This window comes from Marmota monax, unplaced genomic scaffold (assembly GCF_021218885.2).
Source record: "Marmota monax isolate L192 unplaced genomic scaffold, Marmota_monax_Labrador192_F-V1.1 WCK01_AAM20220418_F8-fsc00020, whole genome shotgun sequence".
NCBI classification, from domain to species: domain Eukaryota; kingdom Metazoa; phylum Chordata; class Mammalia; order Rodentia; family Sciuridae; genus Marmota; species Marmota monax.
In genome coordinates, this window is record NW_026692912.1 from 21289863 (window position 1) to 21309917 (window position 20055).

Sequence of the window (20055 nt, forward strand, 5' to 3'; positions counted from 1 at the left end):
TTCAAACAGCAACTCTTTATTCCGGAACTCACACCAGCCGTCTACAATCATGTTCTGGGGAAATCCACGTTCTCTGCCCAAATTCACACCCACTGGGCTTCTGTCTCCCAAAAAATACTGTCTGAATCCCGTGAGAACTCAAGGGGAACTCAGGCAGCAGGATACGCCCTATTCCCAGCAGGAATAACCTTAAACCTGGAATGCCCTAAACTGGGAACACCCTAAACCTGGATTCGCCCTGGTCCTTGAGCAAGGTCACCTACATGCAATGTCACTGCAAAATGTCCTATTTCCACGAGTCCTTCCACTAAGCAACATGGGGTACACTGGCAAGGAAATTGTCATACCTACTTGGCTAATGGCTCCCAGCATCTGATAAGAACAGTTTTTCAAATGGCATCTTCTCTGAATTCAGGTGTGTCTTATAACCTACGTATCAGTTTAGCTGCTCCTCCTACTAGTCCATAAATTAACAGCACATCTTAAAACCCACAGTGTCATGGGTTCAGTGATACATGCACTACTTTTTTTGTGTGTGTGTGGTACTGCTGATTGAACCCCAGATGCTCAGCCACTGAGCCACATCCCATTCTTTTTATTTCTTATTTTGACAGAGTCTCACTAAGTTGCAGTTTGGCCTTGAACATGCCATCCTCCTGCCTTGGCCTTCTGAGTAGTTGGAATTACAGGTGTGTGCCACAGTGCCCAGCCTGGAGTTACTTTTGAACTGGGGATGTGTTCTATAAAAAGGGTAAAGTGAGGCGAGTCAGGGGCAGTGGGGAGGAGGAATGTTGGGAGACAGACCTTGGAGTGAGGGCACTAGGCAGGGCTGGTGGGGGAGGAGTAGGGGCACAGGGCACAGACTGGCAGGGAGAGGAACAGAGGTGAGGGGAGTTCAGTGGGTTTAGGAAGGAGGTGGAAATCATGGAGATTCCAGAAACGTGGCGTGCTCAAGGGAGGGACCTTCTTTTTTTTTTTTTTAAATATTTATTTATTTTTTAGTTCTCAGCGGACACAACATCTTTGTTTATATGTGGTGCTGGGGATCGAACCCGGGCCGCACGCATGCCAGGCAAGCATGCTACCGCTTGAGCCACATCCCCAGCCCATTGAGCCACATCCCCAGCCCGGGAGTGACCTTCAAGTGTGGCACTCAGTACTAGGATAAACGAATGCCTGTTCTTATGCTTTACACATGACAGTCATTCAATCAACATTTATGGAGCACCTACTGTGTATCAGGTACTGGGCTGGGCACTGGGATGATCGGGAGGCAGCAGCAGCACCCAAGCTGACCACCCAGATGCACAGCTACGAGGTCTAGAGCAGGGTAGCAGGAGCCAGCCAGGGCTGACAGCCAGGCTGCAGTCAGGGAAGGCTTCCTGAGGGAGCAGGCTCACGCACAACCTTGAAGCCAGGACCTCGCCAGATCCCAGGAGCCGGGGCCATGCAGGGGCAGGTGCTGGGAGAGGACACTTACAGAGTGGTGCAAGCACCGGGTGAGCGAGGCTCCGGCCTTCCTGAACATGCCTCCCAGGGCCACGGGGCACTGCTGACTTCTCCTCCAGGGGCAGAGGAGAGAGGAAGAGCACGCCAGGCCAGAAGCTCAGCACTTGGGTCCTACACACAGTCTAACAACAACAGCATGTCACTGTGCCAGACACGTGCCAGAGCACTCCGCTGCAGGATTATATATACCACACGGTCCTCTCGACAACCCTCCCGCACACACGCATATACGCACACCAGTAACAAGAGTGATCTTTTAAAGTCCAAATCAGCTCCCGTGTAAAAGTGACCCAGGTGAGGAGATCAATCACTACAAACATCACAGAGAGTGTCAGCACAACCTCTCATTCTGACCCTGGAAACACACATACCTACTGTGAAAGTGGCATTCCTGCTGTGAAAGTGAGCCTAAACCAGACCGGGCCATGAGACTGAAAACAGAACAAGCCAGGCACATGGCCATGCCTGTAATCCCAGCGGCTCAGGGCCCTGAGGGAGGAGGCTCGTGGGTTCAAAGCCAGTTTCAGCAATGGTGAGGCGCTAAGCAACTCAGTGAGACCCTGTCTCTAAATAAAATATAAAATAGGGCTGGGGATGTGGCTCCGTGTTCGAGTGCCCCTGAGTTCAATCCCCAGTACCAAAAAATAAAAATAAAAAAATAGTAAAAATAATGAATTACCATGGAGGCGCAGTGGATGAATCCAAACTGATGCGAATTCTACAGAACAAGTGACCCTGTCAATGAACAAAATGTAGCAGCACAGCCTGGAATCCCAGGGACCCATGAGGCTGAGGCAGGAGGACCTTAAATTAGAGGTCAGCCTTGGCAATTTAGTGAGATCTTGCCTCAAATTTAAAAACAAACGGCTGGGTAAACAGAAGTAGCTCAGTGGCAGAACCCTTTTGGGTTCAATCCCCAGGACCAAAAAATAAGTAAATATGAAAAAATCTACAAGAAAAAAAATTGGGACTCGAGAGATTAAAAAAAGTTAGCTGGCAAAGAAAAAAACTGATGCCTGAGGCCAGGTACGGTGGTGCACACCTGTAATCCCAACAGCTTGGGAGGCTGAGACATGAGGATCTTGAGTTCAAAGTCAGCCTCAGCAACTTAGTGAGGCCCTAAGTGACTTAGCAAGATCCTGTCTCAAAAAAATAAAGGGGGTCTGGGGTTGTGGCTCAGTGGTAGAGCACTTGCCTAGTATGCGTGAGGCACTGGGTTCAATCCCCAGCACCAAGTTAAAAAAAAAAAAAAACCTAAATTGCAGCCCCCAACCCACACAGGCAGCTGAACTTAAGGTCGCTCATGTGAATTTCCAGGGAAACCAAATAAAACACAGACACACACACTTTACCTTTCAGCAAGCTTTAGGATGGCTTCTCCCTCGGCTCTCAGCCTCAGGCTCCCCACATGGGGGAGCAAGAGAAAGCCAGAGAGGCTGGCGAGAGGGAGCCAGCACGTTGGGAAGTGGGCTCTTATTGGGGGGATCCTTATTCTTAGAAAGTTCCGTCCAAAAAAGGGCCGGAAGTGGCGGGTTACAAGGGACAGGTGAGTGTAATTCAACCCAAGGGGCGACACAGCCACATCTGAAGACACGCCCTCAACCTCCGAACCAGGACAACACGTCCAGGTCACCAAGAAATGCAGTGACCCGTCAAGCCTCTTGCGTCAGGATGGAAGGCTCCCCACATATCCCCCCTTCTTTCTTTGAAAAAGCAGGTGATGGGTCACTGTTTGGAGTTCCCGAATCCTTGTTTTGAAGGCTCCCCAGAGCTATCGTGGCTGGAGCGTGGTGGTTGCGGGTCTAGCTCTCCCTGGCTGCCGAGTCACTGGCGCAGCCCGAATCGTGGGTCTCCTCAGGTCATCCCTTGAGGGTAGCTTCCTCATTCGGTCTCTCTGGGATCTTTCTTCTTCTCTTCCTTCAAGAGTTCTTCTTTTTGAGGGAAGTTACATCTGGCATCTCTGGTCCATCTTCAGCCGTTTGAATCTTGGTTCTAGGTCCTCCATGTCTGATGGCGCATTCAGGTACCCAAATAGGACAAAAAGCACCTTCTGGGAAAATACAAGCATGACCTCTGCCCCACATAATCACTGGATCTGGGCCTTTCCATTGACCAAGTTGTTCTGTGGAAGACATGTGTCGTTCAGCTGCAGTGTGACCTTCTGAGTCACAATTTAGAAAACTTAAAACAAGCAGAGCATGATTGAGGTTATTTTGGGGAGTCATAGACCTATCTCCCTGTTTTAGTTTTTGTAATTGTAGCTTAATAGATAAATGAACTCGTTCTACAATGGCTTAACCCTGAGGGTTATAAGGAATACCTGTTTTATGGTCAATCCGAAACTCCTGGCAAAATTGTTGGAAAGAAGAGCTTCGTAAGCAGGTGCATTATCAGTTTTAATCTGTAAAGGACATCCTAATACTGCAAAGGCAGCTAAACAATGAGAAATAACATGTTGAGTATTTTCTTTTGCATGGGCTGTGACAAAGATAAATCTAGAATAAGTATCTACAATTACATGTACGTAACATTGTCTACCAAATTGAGGAATTTGATTACATCCATTTGCCATAATTAATTTGATTTTAATCTATGGGGATTTACCCCAGTGACGTACAATTTGACGACCTTGTTCTCTAGTAATACTAAATTGTTTATGTAAGCTAGAAGCATTTTGATGATGCGAAGAATGTGAAGCATGTGCACAGTCATACAAAGACATTTGCTGACAAACAGCAACCAATTTATCAATTTATTATTACCTGATGTTAGAGGCCCTGGAAGATTAGTGTGGACCTGTATGTGGCCTATAAAACATGGGTGTTTTCGCATTTGTAGGGCATGAAACAAATTGAATAACTCTTGTGATGCACACCCAATAACTGAAGTTTCAATATTTTTTGTAACTTCAACTGCATATAAGCTGTCAGAAAAAATATTGATGGGCTCATTTGCAAAATAACTTAACACAAATGAGAGCCTGTAGTTCTGCTCATTGGGCAGAACATATGAGGTTTTTATTACCTCTGTATGAGCATGACTATAAAAACCTGCTTTACCTGAGGTTGAGCCATCAGTGAATACTGTTAGTGCACCATCTATTGGTTGTGCTCATACAATCCTTGGAAATATGAATGGAGTTACCAATGCAAATTGAATAATTTTATCATGAGGATAATGGCTTTCTATCTGACCAGGAAAATTAGCAAAAGCTACTTGCCAAAAATTAGAAGTTTGAAAAGCCAATCATTTTGTTGAGCAGAAAACAGAATGATTATAATATTAGGTTCTGATCCAACTAGCTGTAAAACTCTTGTTCTGCCCTTTATCACTAATTGAACAACAAAATCATGAAAAGGAGTTAATAACTTTTTTTAATTTCTAATATTTATTTTTCAGTTTTCGGCAGACACAACATCCTTGTTTGTATGTGGTGCTGGGGATCGAACCCGGGCCGCACACATGTCAGGCGAGCGCGCTACCGCTTGAGCCACATCCCCAGCCCGAAGTTAATGACTTTTTGAGGAGCGAGGGCTAAATGAATCCAGTCAATAACTCCCAATGTTTGCCATATCACTCCTGTAGGAGCATGAGCAGTTGGAAATATCAATAAATATATTGGCTCTTATGGATTAATTCTAGTAAGCTGAGCATTCTTAATAGCAATTTCAACTTTCCTCAAAGTTGTTCTCACTTCTGCTGTGAGCTGGCAGAAGAAGTTGGGAGAAGGTTCTCCCTGTAATATCTGGAATAAAGAACTTAAATCTGAAGTAGTTAACTTTAAAGATGGCCTCAGCCAATTAATATCTCCTAATAATTTTTGAAAATCATTAAGGGTGTGCAACTTCTTGACTCTTTATTTGTATGTTTGAGGACGGACTATATGTCCTTTAATCACATGACCTAGATATTGAAAAGGAGATGTCTTTTGCACCTTCTGAGGTGCAATGCACAAACCCATTGCTGAGTGAAGTCTCTAATTGGGCAAAAAATTTAAGAGTACATCTAAATTAGCATGAGCTAAAAGTATGTCATCCATAAAATGAATGATTTTCCCCTCACATGCGTATAGCCTGTGCCACAAAATTTTGACAGAGGGTAGGACTGTTACGCATTCCCTGAGGCAACACTTTCCAGCAATATCTTTTGACGGGTTCTTTAAAACTAATTGCTGGGACACTAAAGGCAAGCTTTTTACAGTCATCTGGGTGCAAAGGTATAGAGAAAAAAATCTTTTAGATCTACTACTATCAAATAATAATCTAAAGGAATGGCTGTAGGAGAAGGAAGCTCAGATTGTAATGCTCCCATGGGCTCTATAACATGATTAACAGCTCTAAGGTCTTGTAATAATTTCCAGTTACCAGATTTTTTCTTAATTACAAAGATGGGTGTGTTCCAAGGGCTGAGTGTAGAATCTAAATGACCATCTGAAGTTGTTCCTCAACTAACATGTGGGCTATTTTAAGTTTTTCCCCTGTTAGGGGCCACTGAGTAACCCAAATTGGCTGTTCTGTGAGCCAGTTAATTTCTTCTGCTGTTCTTTGGGTTGGGGGAAAAGGTCAGGGTCCCTACCAAAAATTTTGGCTGGGTGCATTAATTAATCTCTGTTGGGGAGATGGGGTCATGGGTAGGTACTCTTCCTGTAAATTTCCCTAGGAGTAAATCCTTGATTAAGTCCCTCAAATGACATGATAGAATTTGGAGTTACTAATAATAATCCTAAGCTGCTGAGGATATCTCTACCCCATAAATTTACCGGTAACGTGTCTAAAACATAAGGCTTGAAAATTCCAGTATTTCCATCTCGGTCTTCCCAGCAAAGATACTGGGCACTCTGAGCAGGTTGAGAGATCTGTCCTATGCCTTCTAAATTGGCAGATGCAATATATAAAGGCCAGCTTTTGGGCCAAAATCCGCCCGATAAAACAGATTTATCTGCCCCAGTATCTACGATACCTTGAAATTTTTTATGATTGATTTTAAATTCCACTAAGGGGTGCTCCTAATGGATTAATTGAGCCCAGTACACTTGGTATGGGAACCTGGAAGTTGAGGTCTTAAGTGGGCTGTTCACAGAACTGCAAGGCAGAAGTATTAACTGTGCTAGCACGTGGTTTTTTTTTAAATATTTATTTTTTAGTTGTAGTTGGTCACAATACTCTTATTTTATTTACTTTTATGTGGTGCTGAGGATCGAACCCAGGGCCTCGCACATGCTAGGCGAGCCCCTTACCACTGAGCCCCAGCCCCAGCCCCCCAGCACGTCTTTTTGTAGAGAGCCTAATGGCATGTTCTGATTTCACAGTGATTTTAATCTCGTCTCTAAAATCCAAGTCAATAACCCCTGGCATTACCTGAATTCCCTCTTTTAAATCATTTCGTCCCACAATTAGGCCTATGGTACCTGGGGGTAATGGCCCATGGATTCCAACAGGAACTGACTGTGGTCCCATTTCAGGTGTTAAATTTATTACCACAGCTGGTCATAAAAGTATGGTCTGGGTGGGGCTGGCTGTAATAGTGACGATCCGCCATGGTTGGCTCTGATGATGTCAAAGACTGCAACTCTGATTCCTCCTCCCGCGCATACTGTAGAGACCCCCATTGTTTGTGGGGCTTGGGGCAGGCCCCACCCCTTGCTTTTGGCCCGAAGAAGGCGAAAGTGAAGTCAGAATTGGAGGTGGGCTGCTGACATATCTGTTCCCATTCCCCCTAGCCAGGCAGCTTTCTGTCCCATAGTGACACCACTGCGAACACATGTGCTGAAGGTTGTTTGGACAGTTGCAGCCTGATTCTATGCATGCCATGACCTCCTCCTAGTTCTTGTACCCGAAGGCCCAAGGAGCGGCCTAGCGATTGGGCCACAGCCTGCACCTGTTCTGCTAATTCTCAGGAAGGCACAAGGACCAGACCTCGGGGAGCAGGTATGCGATGGGTTTCCAGAGCTGGACGATCAACAAGCCTTTGCATCAGAGGAATAGATAGCTCAGAGTCTTGCCACTGCCCATTTCTGCAGCGCAAAGGAGGTGGCTTCTGCCCTAATGTGCGGAGATTAGCAGTCCCGCACCAAACGCCCAGTTCTGTCACAATTAAAACACCATGGTGTTTTAATTGGTGTGTCTGGGATGGGGGATGGAGTACCTGTTTTAAAGCCGCGGGAGTGTAAAACCTTGAAATTGTGTGGAACCAACATCTGCACAAAGGCGAAAGAATTCAGAAACTGTCCCTTTTTCCCGGATGGGGTAAGAGGATATCCTGACAAACTTTATTGGTGTTTTCAAATGCTAGCTGTTTGACTATGAACTCAGAGGCATTTGAGTCTCCCATCAATCTGTTCGCTGCCTGGTACAGGCTTGCTACAAAATTGGGAGAATTGTTTTTTTGATCCTGTTTAATCTGACTTAAATCCAATTTAGACTGATCCCAGGAAGATATTTCAAGCCACTCCCTTTTGGCACATGCAGTGATCTGATCATAAATGGCTAGATCATAATCCAATTGTCTCTCTAGGTCTGCAAATTCCCCAGTTCCCATTAACATCTCCAAAGGGAGCATCAAAGCCTTGCCTCCTGTTCCTCTCAGCCGGTTTGTGCAATAATTAGTCCAGTGAGATCACCAAAGGAGAAGATCACCCCCTGGAAAGGCAAGCTTTTGCCATCAAAATCCAGTCATTTGGGGGTAAAGGCTCATGGCATAACGAACCCAGCAGGCTTTGCATAAAGGTGGAGTTTGGACCATAGGTACAGCAAGCGCTTTGGAGCTCCTTTAGAGTATTAAAAGGAACTGCAGCATGCATGCAGACATGCTAGTTTTTCAGTTAGTCTGTTCAAAGACTGGAAAAAGCTGAAAACCTGTAATGTCTTCCCCCGCTTCCTGCGCTCTTCTAAGGTCACGTTGTAGGGGTGTAAGCATGGCGACCGCCAGTTCAGAGTAATTATTGAACCCTGTTCTCCTGGAGGAGAGCAGCCCAATTCGAATGGCGGGTGCCCAGCCAGCCAGAGGTAATTTAGTAAAACCCTCCTCCAGGTCTTCCTCTAAATTCTTCTGATTGAGTCCCCTCAGATTGTGAATCTTTTTTGCCTGCATCTTCCTGTCCATTTTGTTCCTCTCCATTTTTAATCTGCCTCACAGAAATCTGATGGGGGCTGGTTTCCTCTCTGGAACACGCCCCTTGGTGCTCCTCTAAGCTGCTGCGTGTGTCAGGCTCAGCAGAGACTAAACTTTTGGTCTTAGGTCTTGCCCTGAAGCTGCCTGTCTGCAGTTTTGAGCTGCAGACTGAGCGAAAATTGACTTTGCCTTCAGTCCCACCACAGAAAGAGAAAGCCTCTTGGAAGTAGCCTCGGGCCGTTTCTCTTGCTCCAAACTCCTAATGGCTCTCTGAAGCCCTTTCAGCAGGTCCTTGGGGGATCATTGGTCCTGTTCTAGTTCTTCAAAAAGACACATTTCTAAAGCGGTCCAGAGCTTCTGAACATTCTCTATTGTACTTTTAGACAGCTTGGCAGAGGGGCAGAATTTATATAATTTTCTACTTAGCCTCTCCCAAGTATGCAAATTTGGCAAATCTTGCTGACAAAACCATGGGTATACGTCACTAACGGTTTTCAGGAACTGAGTCAGCTGGGACCTCCTAACTTGTTTTCCTTTCCAGTTGATTATTGTCTCCAGAATTATTAAATACATTTCTTTATCTGAAGACATGGAACTGCCCATGATAATTGTTTAATGTCCCTGGCTCTGAAACTATCTGCTTCCTCTGTGACCACCACCTCTCCTGCAAAAAAAACAAAAAACAAACAAAAAAAAAAAACACGGTTCACTAAATTTCTATAGCTTTCTCAGTCAACCTGGAAATTCACCTTGAGCAGTCCCTGTTCGGGCACCACCTGCTGCCCACGATCTGCGAGGGCATCTGAACTTAAGGTCGCTCATGTGAATTTCCAGGGACACCAAATAAAACACAGACACACTTTACCTTTCAGCAAGCTTCAGGATGGCTTCTCCGCTCTCAGCCTCAGGCTCCCCAAATGGGGGAGCAAGAGAAAGTCACGAGAGGCTGGTGAGAGAGAGCCAGCACGTTGGGAAGTGGGCTCTTATTGGGGGAGCCTTATTCTTAGGAAGTTTCATCCAAAAAAGGATCAGAAGGGGCAGAGTTACAAGGGACAGGTGAGTGTAATTCAACCCAAGGGGCAACATGCCTACGTTGAAGGCACGCCCTTAACTTCCTGAACCAGGACATCCTCCAGGTCACTATGAAATGCAGTGATCGGTCAAAGCCTCTCCCTTCAGGATGGAAGGCCTGAATCATTCAGAGTAGCTCTCCACACTAAATAAACAAAATAAAGCTGTTTGCCAATTAAAAATAAATAAATAAAAATAAAAAGGGCTGGCGATGTGGCTCAGTGGTTAAGCACCCCTGGGTTCAACACACACTCCAAAAAAAGAAAAAAAAAATCAATTCCTGAGAAAGAAGAAAAAGTTGTAGGAGTCACACTGTACAATTTCAAATTTCAAAGCTATAGAACCACAAAATGATGGGACTTTTTTGGGGGGGTTACCAGGGATTGAACTCAGGGGCACTCAACCACTGAGCCACATCTCCAGCCCTATTTTATATTTTATTAGAGGCAGGGTCTCACTGAGTTGCTCAGTGCCTCGCCATTGCTGAGGCTGACTTTGAACTTGCCATCCTCTTGTCTCAGCCACCCTAGCCGCTGGAATTACAGGCATGTGACACCATGCCAGGCTGATGGGACTTTTTAAAAAATATTTTTGTAGTTGTTAACTTTATTTATTTATTTATTATTTTGTGGTGCTGGGGATTGAACCCAGGACCTTGAGCATGCCAGGCAAGCACTCTACCAACTGAGCTATATCCCCAGCCCCCTTATGGGACTTTTTTAAGGACAGATATACAGATTAATGGCAGAGAATTGACAATCCAGAAAAAAATTTCTCATTTTTGGTCAACTGCTATTAGACAAGGGTTCCCAGACAAGTTATTGGGGAAAAGATAGGCTTTTCAATGAATGGCAACCATATGACCAAGCAAGTTCATGTCCAGGTATCTATGAACACTCCTGCCATTTTTGTCATCCTTACACATTCATTCTTCCAGTGGGCTTTGTGCACCTAGCACAGGATGGCTGCTCAAAACACTTTTTTTTTTTTAAACTGGGGATTGAACCAAGGGTCTTCTATACTGAGCTACATCCCCAGCCCTTATTATTATTTTTTTTAAATTTTGGGACAGGGTTATGCTAAGTGGTCCAGGTTGGCCTTAAATTTACAATTCTCCTGTCTCAGCCTCCCCAGTAGTTGGCTCAATAAATCTTTGAAAGACAGAATGAATGTTTATCTCCTACCCGCAACAGAGACCTCCGTTACAACAACTGAATTGTATTAAACTTTTTTGTTTGTTTGTTTTAAAGAGAGAGAGAGAGAATTTTTTTAATATTTATTTTTTAGTTTTCGGCAGACACAACATCTTTGTTTGTATGTGGTGCTGAGGATCGAACCTGGGCCGCACGCATGCCAGGCGAATGCACTACCACTTGAACCACATCCCCAGCCCTGTATTAAGCTTTTTATTCTCAACAACTGGTGCAGAGCCTGCCACTGTGCTACTCCCTATGCTAACAACCATGCAAAGAGGGTTAATAGGATCCTTTCCTCAAGCACTGCACAATCTAATGAGGGAAATAGACAAGTAACTGGGCCATTTTAATAGAGTGTGAGCCTTAACATATAAAAGATTCCTACAAATCAATAATAAAAGACCAAAAACTCAATAGAGAAAAAGTGAGCAAAAGTAGTACATGGAAATTCAGAAGAATGAAAAGAGGGATGGGGGTGTGGCTCACAGGTAGAGCATGACAAGTCAATGCTCAGAACTTCTTCACTGCTTGAACTCTGCTGTGATTATTCATCACTACCACTTGCATTAGAAAATCAGGAGCCAGACCCTTTGGAGCTGAGGGTGTGCAGCTACAGAAGCACCTACTGCAGTCACTGTCCAGGGGGAAAGGACAACGCCGGCAGAAGACCCAGAAGGGGCAGTGAATAAGCCAGCATCAGCTTCCAGCTTCATCATTACCCCTTCCAGACATTTCACCTACTTCTCTGCTACAGGTTAAATGTTACCTCCTAGGAGGAGCCCTGTCTGACTCCAGCCTGGTTGGCCTTCCCCTCTGCCTCTAGGGCCCTGAACACAGGCCATTAGTTAGGTTGTTGCCCTTGCTAAACTCACAGGACAGAAACTGTGTGCATGTCCTGTTCTCCACAGACTCTCAGCCTCTGGAAGCTCACCTAGCTCTCAGGAGTGTTACCAGTCCTAGGTCAGGTGGGAAGTCCCAACAGACCAAGTGTGGCCACTCACCCCAAAAGTCAATCAGCAAAAGTAACAGTGACACAGGAAGGGAATTGGGAAGTACCAGGAGGACTGATTCTCAGTCCAGTTTTGGGGAGCAAACAAGGGCTTTTGGGTTAAATAAGGGAAAAGCCAGAAGATCAGAAGGGCGGGGGAGAAGCATGTGTAGTCACCCAGTCTTGGTCAGACTATACATTGATTGATCATTATCTGCCATAAGAAAGTGGCTGCTGCTTGGGGTAGCTTCAACTCTTGTTGTTCCTAGAATCCAAGTTGACGGTGGGAGAGAATGATGCAGTTCTCCCAAGTTTATAGAAATGACTGGAACTTCCTAGGCATGGCTCTGGGGGTCTGGAAAAGGATGTTGAAAAGCTGGCACCAGGTAATCTGTTGATTCTAATGTTCTTGCAAATCTTGAAAAATTCTTACTTAATTATTCTTATCTGGGTGCCTTCAAGTCTCAAAGGGGAAGGAATAACAGAGTTAGACGAGCAACTTGTCTATGTGCAGAGTGGAGCAGGAATCTGACCCAAAGATTAGGCAGCAAAGGAGAGAGATGCAAAGTGAGGGCAGAAATGCCAAGCTTTTCTCTTGCCTTTAGTTACCTATCTTGTGTCTACAGTACCAAATTCAAGTCACTGATTTTAACAAAAGCAGTTTCAAAGTCCCTGTTACAGTAATCCCAAGCATTCCTGCTGATGATCCCAGGAAGCTGAGGGAGCTACCAAGGAGTCCAACATCCTCTCCTGGGGAAGAGGGAGTGAGGTCTGGTGGGAACCTTCTTTGGGCAAGTTTTCAACTTCTCTGTGCCTCAAGTATCCTTCTGTTAAATGGGACTGATATGGTGAAAGGACAAGGAATGATTTGGGGGGTGTCATTCAGGGTCTGCTATAGTAGTTCTGTTTTTTTGTTGTACAGGTGGGGGCATGGAGGCCCAGAGAGGAGGTGTCAGGTGCACAGTCTCAAGACTGGAAAGGGGCAGTGAGCCTCAGACTTCATCCTAGGCTCTGGCCATCAACTTTTGCTTCTGTCCTCTCTATCCCAGGTTGTCTCTCCGTGTGCTCCACTTTTGTGGCAATAAGAAGCTACTGGATGTCCTTCCTGAGCCAGCCTCACAGGGTGTCACATGACTGACAGCAAAGCAGCTTCCCAGTAGGGAGCAGGACAAGAGGGATCACAGACCGGCACTACTGTAAAATCTTCCTGTGCTCCAACCCAGCCTCTCTGCTTCCTGGCTGAGGTTGCTAAATTCCCTTCCCTCCCTGGGGCCCTTTCCTCCTGTATTAAAAGGGGAAAACAACACCTCCCAGCAGGAGAGCTGAAACAAGGCCTTGGCTCCACAGGGGACCTCAGCACTTCAGTTTGGATAATCAATTTGTGCAAAAAGGTAGTAAGTGCTTCCCCCTTGCGGAGGTACCCAGGACCCTGTTCTGTGTGAAGCAACCAGTTAACAACTTGGACATCTCACAACCACATGCACACAAGGTGGGATGCAACCAGGGCCCCAGTTCTCCTGTGCGAGGTAACAAGTTGTCTACTACTTCTGCATCTTATCAGACAGATGGTGCGCACACCCGTGGATACCAACAAACCTACAACCCACAAAGGGTAGGAAGCACTCAACGATATTCTTACGGCTCCTTCGTTTTTAACCTACTGTATCTGGGAAGTTGTTCCAAAGTAGTGCATATTAAACTATTTTTCTTTTAATGGTTGCACAATTTTCTAGCGTATGGATTATTTTTTAACTCTTTTGCCTTATTGGCAACCTGAACATGTGAGGACCTAGGAGCATCCGAGGACCAGGCTCGAGCTCCAGCTCTACCCAGAATTCGCTGTTACCTCGGGACTCAGGTTCCCCGCCAGGACGTGGTGGATCGGGGATGAATGTGCAGAGGTTAACTGTTCTGACTGGTTCCCGTGGCGGAGCGAGCATCTGCGGACAGCGCGCACAAATCGTTCCCACTCGCACCTCAATCTTTGGTGGCAGCCACTCCGCATACCCCGGGAACAACGCATCAAGCGCTCTGGCACTATCAAGCTCGGATTCCTTAATAAGTATTCCCCAACTCGCCGCCGACCTCGAGTCACTCTAGCTGAGAACCCGCTACTCACCTCCGTTTCAGTACTTCACCGTTAGTCTCTCAGCTCATCCCCAAGGTTGCAACAGTCCCGGTCCCTTTAAGTAGGCGGAGCCCGAACCGCTACTTACACCCGCAAGCAACTTGGCGCATGCGCGGTATCGAGAGTAGTGTAAGGCCCAGCGCCTTCATAAACATGGCGGTACCCTGAGCTCGGCGTTCGCGCCTGGCGGTGACGTCATTTCCGGGGCGGAGGAGACTGAGTGGTGCAGTGAGGGACAAACAAAAGGAGGCGCCGGAGGATCGCGGCGGCCGGCGGCGGGATTGGACGGCCAGGGCGGGGGTGGCCTGCTGCGGGGTCGGGCGCGCTGAGCCCAGGTGAGTGGGTCGCGTGGGCCCGGGGGTGCGAGCTGTCACCTTGGACGCCCACTCGCACGCCCCCCCGCCCGCCCCCCCCCCCCCCGGGGCAGCTGGGGCTCTGCCCTCCGGGTCGTCTACCCCGCGTCCCGCGGCCGCTTGGTTGGGCCTCTCTGCGGGGTCCAGGTCCCGGGACGCAGGGCCCCACCCTCTCGCTGGAGCCGCGGCGCGCGAGCCCCCTGCCAGCACCCCGAGCCCGCTGCGCGCTCTTACCCAGAGTTTCCGCCGGCTCCCCAGGTCCCCGTGTCATCCCCGGTCCCCGGATGCCCTCTGCGCACACGCTCCCCTTCCCGCGGCTGTCCTGGGCTGGGTTCCGCGGCGCGTCCTCTCCCCTCGGACGCTCGCTGCTCCTGGTCATGCGGGGACAGTGCCCTGACCTGGGGGCAGGATCCCTGGCTGGGCTCTTGGTACCGGTGTGGGCCGGGGTTCCCGGGATGACGAGCTCGGGGTCTGAGACCCCGGCCCCTGTCCTGCCCGGTGCATCCAGCGGGTCGGAAGAGCCACGTCTAGTGAGGTCGGGGCCTGGCCAGCGTCTAGGTGGGCAGAGACGCAGCGCTGTTGGTCCTGGGAGAGGGAGCACGGCTTGGGGGTGTGGGTTCTTGGTGAGTCTGCTATGGTGTTGGCCGCCCTTGCCCTTGGTTCCAGTCAGGAGTGAACCAAGACCCAGCTGGTCCTGGGTTGAGGCACTTATTGCCTTTTTTGGGAAGGAGTCATGGGTTTGGGGGTTGTGTGGTAATCTTCCTGAAGGGGACTGGGCTGGCAGCACAGGGTGGGTCTGGTGAGCCACCCTTCTTCTGGCACTTCTTTCCCTGCCCAACCTGGGGGTGCCTTTTGAGGACAGGAGAGCAGGGAGAGAGCTTGGTGAGGAGGAGGGAACTGGGGGCTAAGTCGTGGAGGAGGGGTTTGGAGAGATGAAGGTTCCCTGGACCTCTTCTGTCCTTTCTATGAGTAGAACCTTTAGCCCCTGGCAGTGAACACTGTTGGAAGGGACAGGAGGTGGGCTGTTGGTGATACTCCTGTGTAGAGGCTGGGTGGGGGAGTGGGCATGTGTTCCAAGGCTCTGGGCAGGGCCAGTGACTGGGTCACACGGGTGTAGCCTCCATGAAGGTTCCCTTTCTGAGGCTGCCCAAGGAGGCAAGGACAGCTGACCTGTGCTGGGAACCTGCTGTTGTAGAGATGCTTCTACTGAGTCTGAGCAGCCCTGCTTCCCTATCTTAGACCTTGCTTGGGATGGAGTCTGCTGAGCCTCTTTCTTCCTGGCACCTTGGTGCACAGAGCAGGGGCACAGGTAGTGTTTGTCACTTCTTCTTGGGACTCAACAGATGGGGTTTGCCCTCTGTGCCTTGGGCATGCCCACTGGGAAGCAGTTTCCTTTGCAAACACTGAGTAGCCTTTCTGGACAGTGGGGGTGCCTGAGGAATGTCCCAGTGAGTCAGGACTCACAGGGAGGAGGCAGGGGCTTGGTTTGCTGCCTGGTGTGGTCTGGGCCTCACCCGGAAGAACTGGAGGGAGGGAATCAGCCTGGTTCTTGACTCCCTGTCCTGACAATGGAGGTAGGTCTTGCTTTTCACCTGGGGACACTGAGGCACAGCCTGACAGATTGATGGGGACTCAGGTGGAATGGACGTGGAACCCCACATCCTACCCTTCCATCCCTGACTCATTCTGTCGTTTATCTGGAACTGGCCTTAGGAAGATATGGTCCCTGCTTCCTCAGAGCTGCAGTCTGGGAGGAGACAGACAGGGAGACACTGGCCAGTATTATAGTAGAAATATCCCAAGGAGCACAGGGAAAGAGGAGTTGGCTGAGTGAAGATGCAGGATGGTCAGGGAATGCTTCCTGGCAGGAGGGACTAGAAGAATCAGGTAGTCCAGAGGCCCAGGTTCTTGTACCAGCTTTGCCATGGGCAAGTGACTCTCCTTCCCACTGTCAGCCATGTCCCCATCCTTGCTGAGGAGTGTGGGACTGGCAGAGGGGCCTGGATGGCCTCTGTGTCTTAGTGGCTCTAGGATGGCTGGATGGCTAAGGTTACCTCTGTGGCCTTACTGGATTGTTGCTTCTCCCTGTGGCTGTGTCTCAAACTTCACAGTGTTAGATCTTGCTTGAGGTGAAGTTTGATGCCCCCTTTGCCTCTGTACTCCCAGAACATCACCTAGAACCAAGTAGGTGTGACAGATTTTTGTTGGCACAAGCTATTGAACTGTTCCACAGTGCCTCCTTAGTGCCTTCAGGTCCTGAGTCTTTCCTCAGCTCCCGAACTAACTCATGCTCATGCTTTGGCCACATGCCCAGTTCCTGCCTCCTCATTGCCACCCCCTGAGCCTAGAGTAGTGCCCACACTTCTTCCTACTTCTTTTCACCCTGTCTTGTTCACTTGTGAACAGTTCTGAGCAGAGTGCTGGGTGTGTGGTCGATGGCACTGTGCAGTCTGAATGATGGATGATGTTTGTGCTTTCTGTTTGAGTTGGAGTCTGTTGGCCCATCTTACCCACTTGTATTTCTTGTCTCAACACGTCCCCAGAAGATAGAGCAAGGTAGGGAGGCGCATCTAGCATTTTGTAGATGGCACCTCTTCTCTCCTGCAGTCAGGCCCGTGGTGCGACTCTTGCCCTGAGTGGTCCTTTCCCACCCCTCCCATCTCAGCCTCTCCCCAGCAGTCCTCCACAAAGCCTCCCCTGACCCCACTCCTCTAGCTGGTGTCGTGTATCTCCTGGATTCTCCCCAGCAGAGCCCTGGGCCTTCTAGGTGTTGCTAACTTGGCATCTTCTTGGACGACCTAGTTGTGTGCCTGAGACGCCATGTCTAGGTAGTTCCTGTCTCCCCCGGAGCCCAGCCCAGGCCTTGGCACCACCTGGCTCTCCAGAAACGTTGGCAGCTTGGCAGGTAGCTCTGATAGTGACACAAACGCCTGCTCACAGCAGCTCTCGCTTCCTCCTAGGGAGGCAGCGTCCATGGAGCGAGAGGAATGCCAGGACCCTGCCCAGGCACACGTGAGCCAGCCTCAGCGCCGCCAGCCGAAGCGCAGATAGCAGAGGAGTCTTGGGGTAAGGCCCGCGGCAGTCTCCCTCAGCTGCCTGTCCCAGCCCAGGGCAGAGGGCAGCATCTCCGTCTCCATGGTCCTTTGGGTTCCTCACTATAGGCCCGGGGATTCCCAGACAGAGGTGGCAGAAGACAGAATTGTCTGCTGTCCCTCCTCCTGCCCCAGCAGCCAGCTCAGCAGTGTATGGTTGCTGTGCTCTGTGAATGCCAGTGTGCTGACCCTCTGCTCTCCACACCCTCATCTTATCAGTGTGGTTGCTGACAATGCTGCCACATGACATATTTCCCAAGGTGTATTCCCTGGAACACCAGGCTCTTTGGTCTCAGTGGTTAGATAATTCTGAGAAACAAGGACTTGTTGTGCTTGTTGTGGAACTTCTCACAGCCTTGACTTTATTGAGCTGAGCAGAATGAGTCTGAGACAGAGCCAGCAATGTGGGTTTCCTACTTGATTTTTTTGGTTGGGGTCTTTTTTTTTTTTTTGTCTTTTCTTTTTGGGAACTGGGGATGGAACCCGGGGCTTCACATATGCGAGGAAAGTACTTTGCCCCTGACAGCAACCTACCAGCCCTACTCTTACTTGATCGCATAGATGTCCACAGGGCCTGGTGTAGCTTGGCCTGTGCTTTGGAAAAGAGTTCTCAAGGCAGGAGCCTGTGAGGATCTGACCTGTAGTCAGACCTGGGCTTGACTCTCAGCTGCCAAGTGGCTGGGGCTGTCATTGAACCTCTCTGAGCCTCAGTTTTCTCATCTTTTTAAAAGAGGATAAGCTTAATGCCTACTTCCTTTAGAAAGTTTCGAGGGTTAGCTGTGCTGACATTGAGAAGACCCTTAGCAGAATGTGTGTCCCCAAAAAGTCGTCCCTGGCCATAGCTATGTGGGCAGGAACTGCTGGGCAATTTGCAGAGCCCATCCATGCCAGTGATTACATGTGATCATTTGCAGACGCTTGGACAGTGGCCATTGCCCCCTCTTTACAGATGTGGAGGCAGCCTTGAGTGAGGAAGCAGCATGCCCAAAGCCGCTGGGAGGAAGGCAAGGACCTAGACTCGGAACAAGAGCCTGCAGTCCTGGGCAAGGTCCTTAGTTCTTGCCTGAGCCTCCCTGCCTCCATGCCCACCTCAGCGTTTCCTGAAGGAAGGCCCCAGCCTCCAAGCCTGAACTTTAAGAGAAATAGTTATCTTTGGGCTTTTTTTGTAGTAACTAAAGTATGGCATGGGCTTGTATGTTTCTTTACCTTTTGGATTTTTATGAGCCTCTCCCGGTCTGCATCTTCAGCAGTGGAAAAGGAGAGAAGTAAAGCCTTCCTCGGCCATTTCTACTGTGTGCTGACTTTCACAAGAATCAGGTCCTGCTCAAGCTGCTGATTTGCAGCTTGCTTCTGTTTCCTGGAATGGCAACCACTGACCCCCTTTCTGACACTAGAGGTAGACAGATCTGGTGAGTCTAGCTTGCAGAAGGGGCGTCTGGCACCACCATCCTCAGTGCCCTTCCCTAGGTGGTGCTGGCCTTCTGGCTTTCTGTCTGGGCATTTATAGCAGCAGAGGGAGGTGGGGAATGCCTTGTGTGTGGTGCTGGTCATTCTCCTGTTTATTGGGACAAGGTCAGCAAAACTGGGCCCTGCCCTGTAGGAGTTTCCTGTTGGTTTTGAGGAACTCTGTCGCTGGAGAGGGGAGGCCTGAGGTGGAGTCTCTTGTAGGGCAGCCATGAGTAGGAAGCAGTGGGTCCTACTTCTGTGAGGTCAGAATTCCTCCTGGGTGCCAGGGACAGCTTGCAGGGAGCAACATGGTCTGGGCTCGAAGGTTTGACTAACTGGCTTTTTGTCTGCCTAAGGTGCAGCCCAGGTTGGGGTTTTGAGGACACCAGTGAGTGTTGTGGGAGTCGTTCCACATGCCTTAGTTTGGCTCTTTCTGGACCTTCAGAAACAGGCAGGTGCTGACTCAGTTACCCTTGTATTACTTGTGGTTTATTTTGGTCTTGGTCCTGTTAGAATGCTCCTTTCTAGTTTTATTTCTGAGTGTGCCCAGGTGAGGAGAGGGGTTCCATCCTAGGACCAGATTCTAAAGAATCTCTTTGGGGCCAGGCACGGTGGTGCATGCTTGTAATCCCAGCTGCTTGAGAGGCTGAGGCAGGAGGATTGTGAGTTCAAAGCCAGCCTCAGCAACATAAGATGATAAGCAACTCAGTGAGACCCTGTCTCTTAAGTAAAATACAAAAAAGGGCTGGGGATATGGCTCAGTGGTTGAGTGCCCCTAAGTTCAATCCCTAATACCTCCTCCAAAAAAAAAAAGAATCTCTTTGGGGATATAGATGACTTTGGGATTGGTTCTGCAAGGAGAGTTTTCAGGCCCAGCAGCCTCAATCTGTGGAATCTGGAGACTGCAGTTTGTCAGGATCCAGCTGGGGATGAGGTCTTTGTTGGAAGCCCTGTTGTCTGCCTCACCTGGCAGTTTTCTCAGGCTCCCCCCTGTCCTGCCCTACCCTCTCCTGTGTCTCATCCTCCTGTCATCCCCAGCAGTGTTTCCCTCCCAAAAGGCCCTGCCTGGCAGAGCATCCTATAGATGATGCTGGTGGTCTCCAACTTCTCTTCCCTCCAGTAGCAACATCTTCACCTCCCATGATCATCCTTAGTGCCACTT

General features: G+C 48.8%; 1 protein-coding gene and 1 long non-coding RNA gene across 9 annotated transcripts in view; one reads left to right on the forward strand and one right to left on the reverse strand.

The window, feature by feature from the left end:
• On the reverse strand, positions 1-14280 carry LOC124097226 (uncharacterized). Of its 2 annotated transcripts, none has more exons than XR_009227454.1 (3): positions 13994-14280; positions 1139-3631; positions 1-963 (listed from the first exon to the last, which is right to left on the reverse strand). It is a non-coding gene; the product is annotated as an uncharacterized LOC124097226 (long non-coding RNA). The 2 variants fall into 2 exon arrangements; XR_006853157.2 differs by having other exon boundaries at positions 1139-3690.
• Lrrc8a (leucine rich repeat containing 8 VRAC subunit A) overlaps positions 14203-20055 on the forward strand; it is a 27288-nt gene continuing 21435 nt past the window's right edge. For 2 of the 7 annotated variants that reach the window (XM_058581819.1, XM_046451570.2), the window contains exons 1-2: positions 14203-14337; positions 17316-17421. The gene's annotated coding sequence lies outside the window, so the exon portion shown is untranslated. Of the gene's footprint in view, positions 14338-14576; positions 14979-17315; positions 17422-20055 lie in introns of those variants that run through there. The other 5 variants (XM_058581820.1, XM_046451571.2, XM_058581821.1 and 2 more) reach the window with 3 other exon arrangements.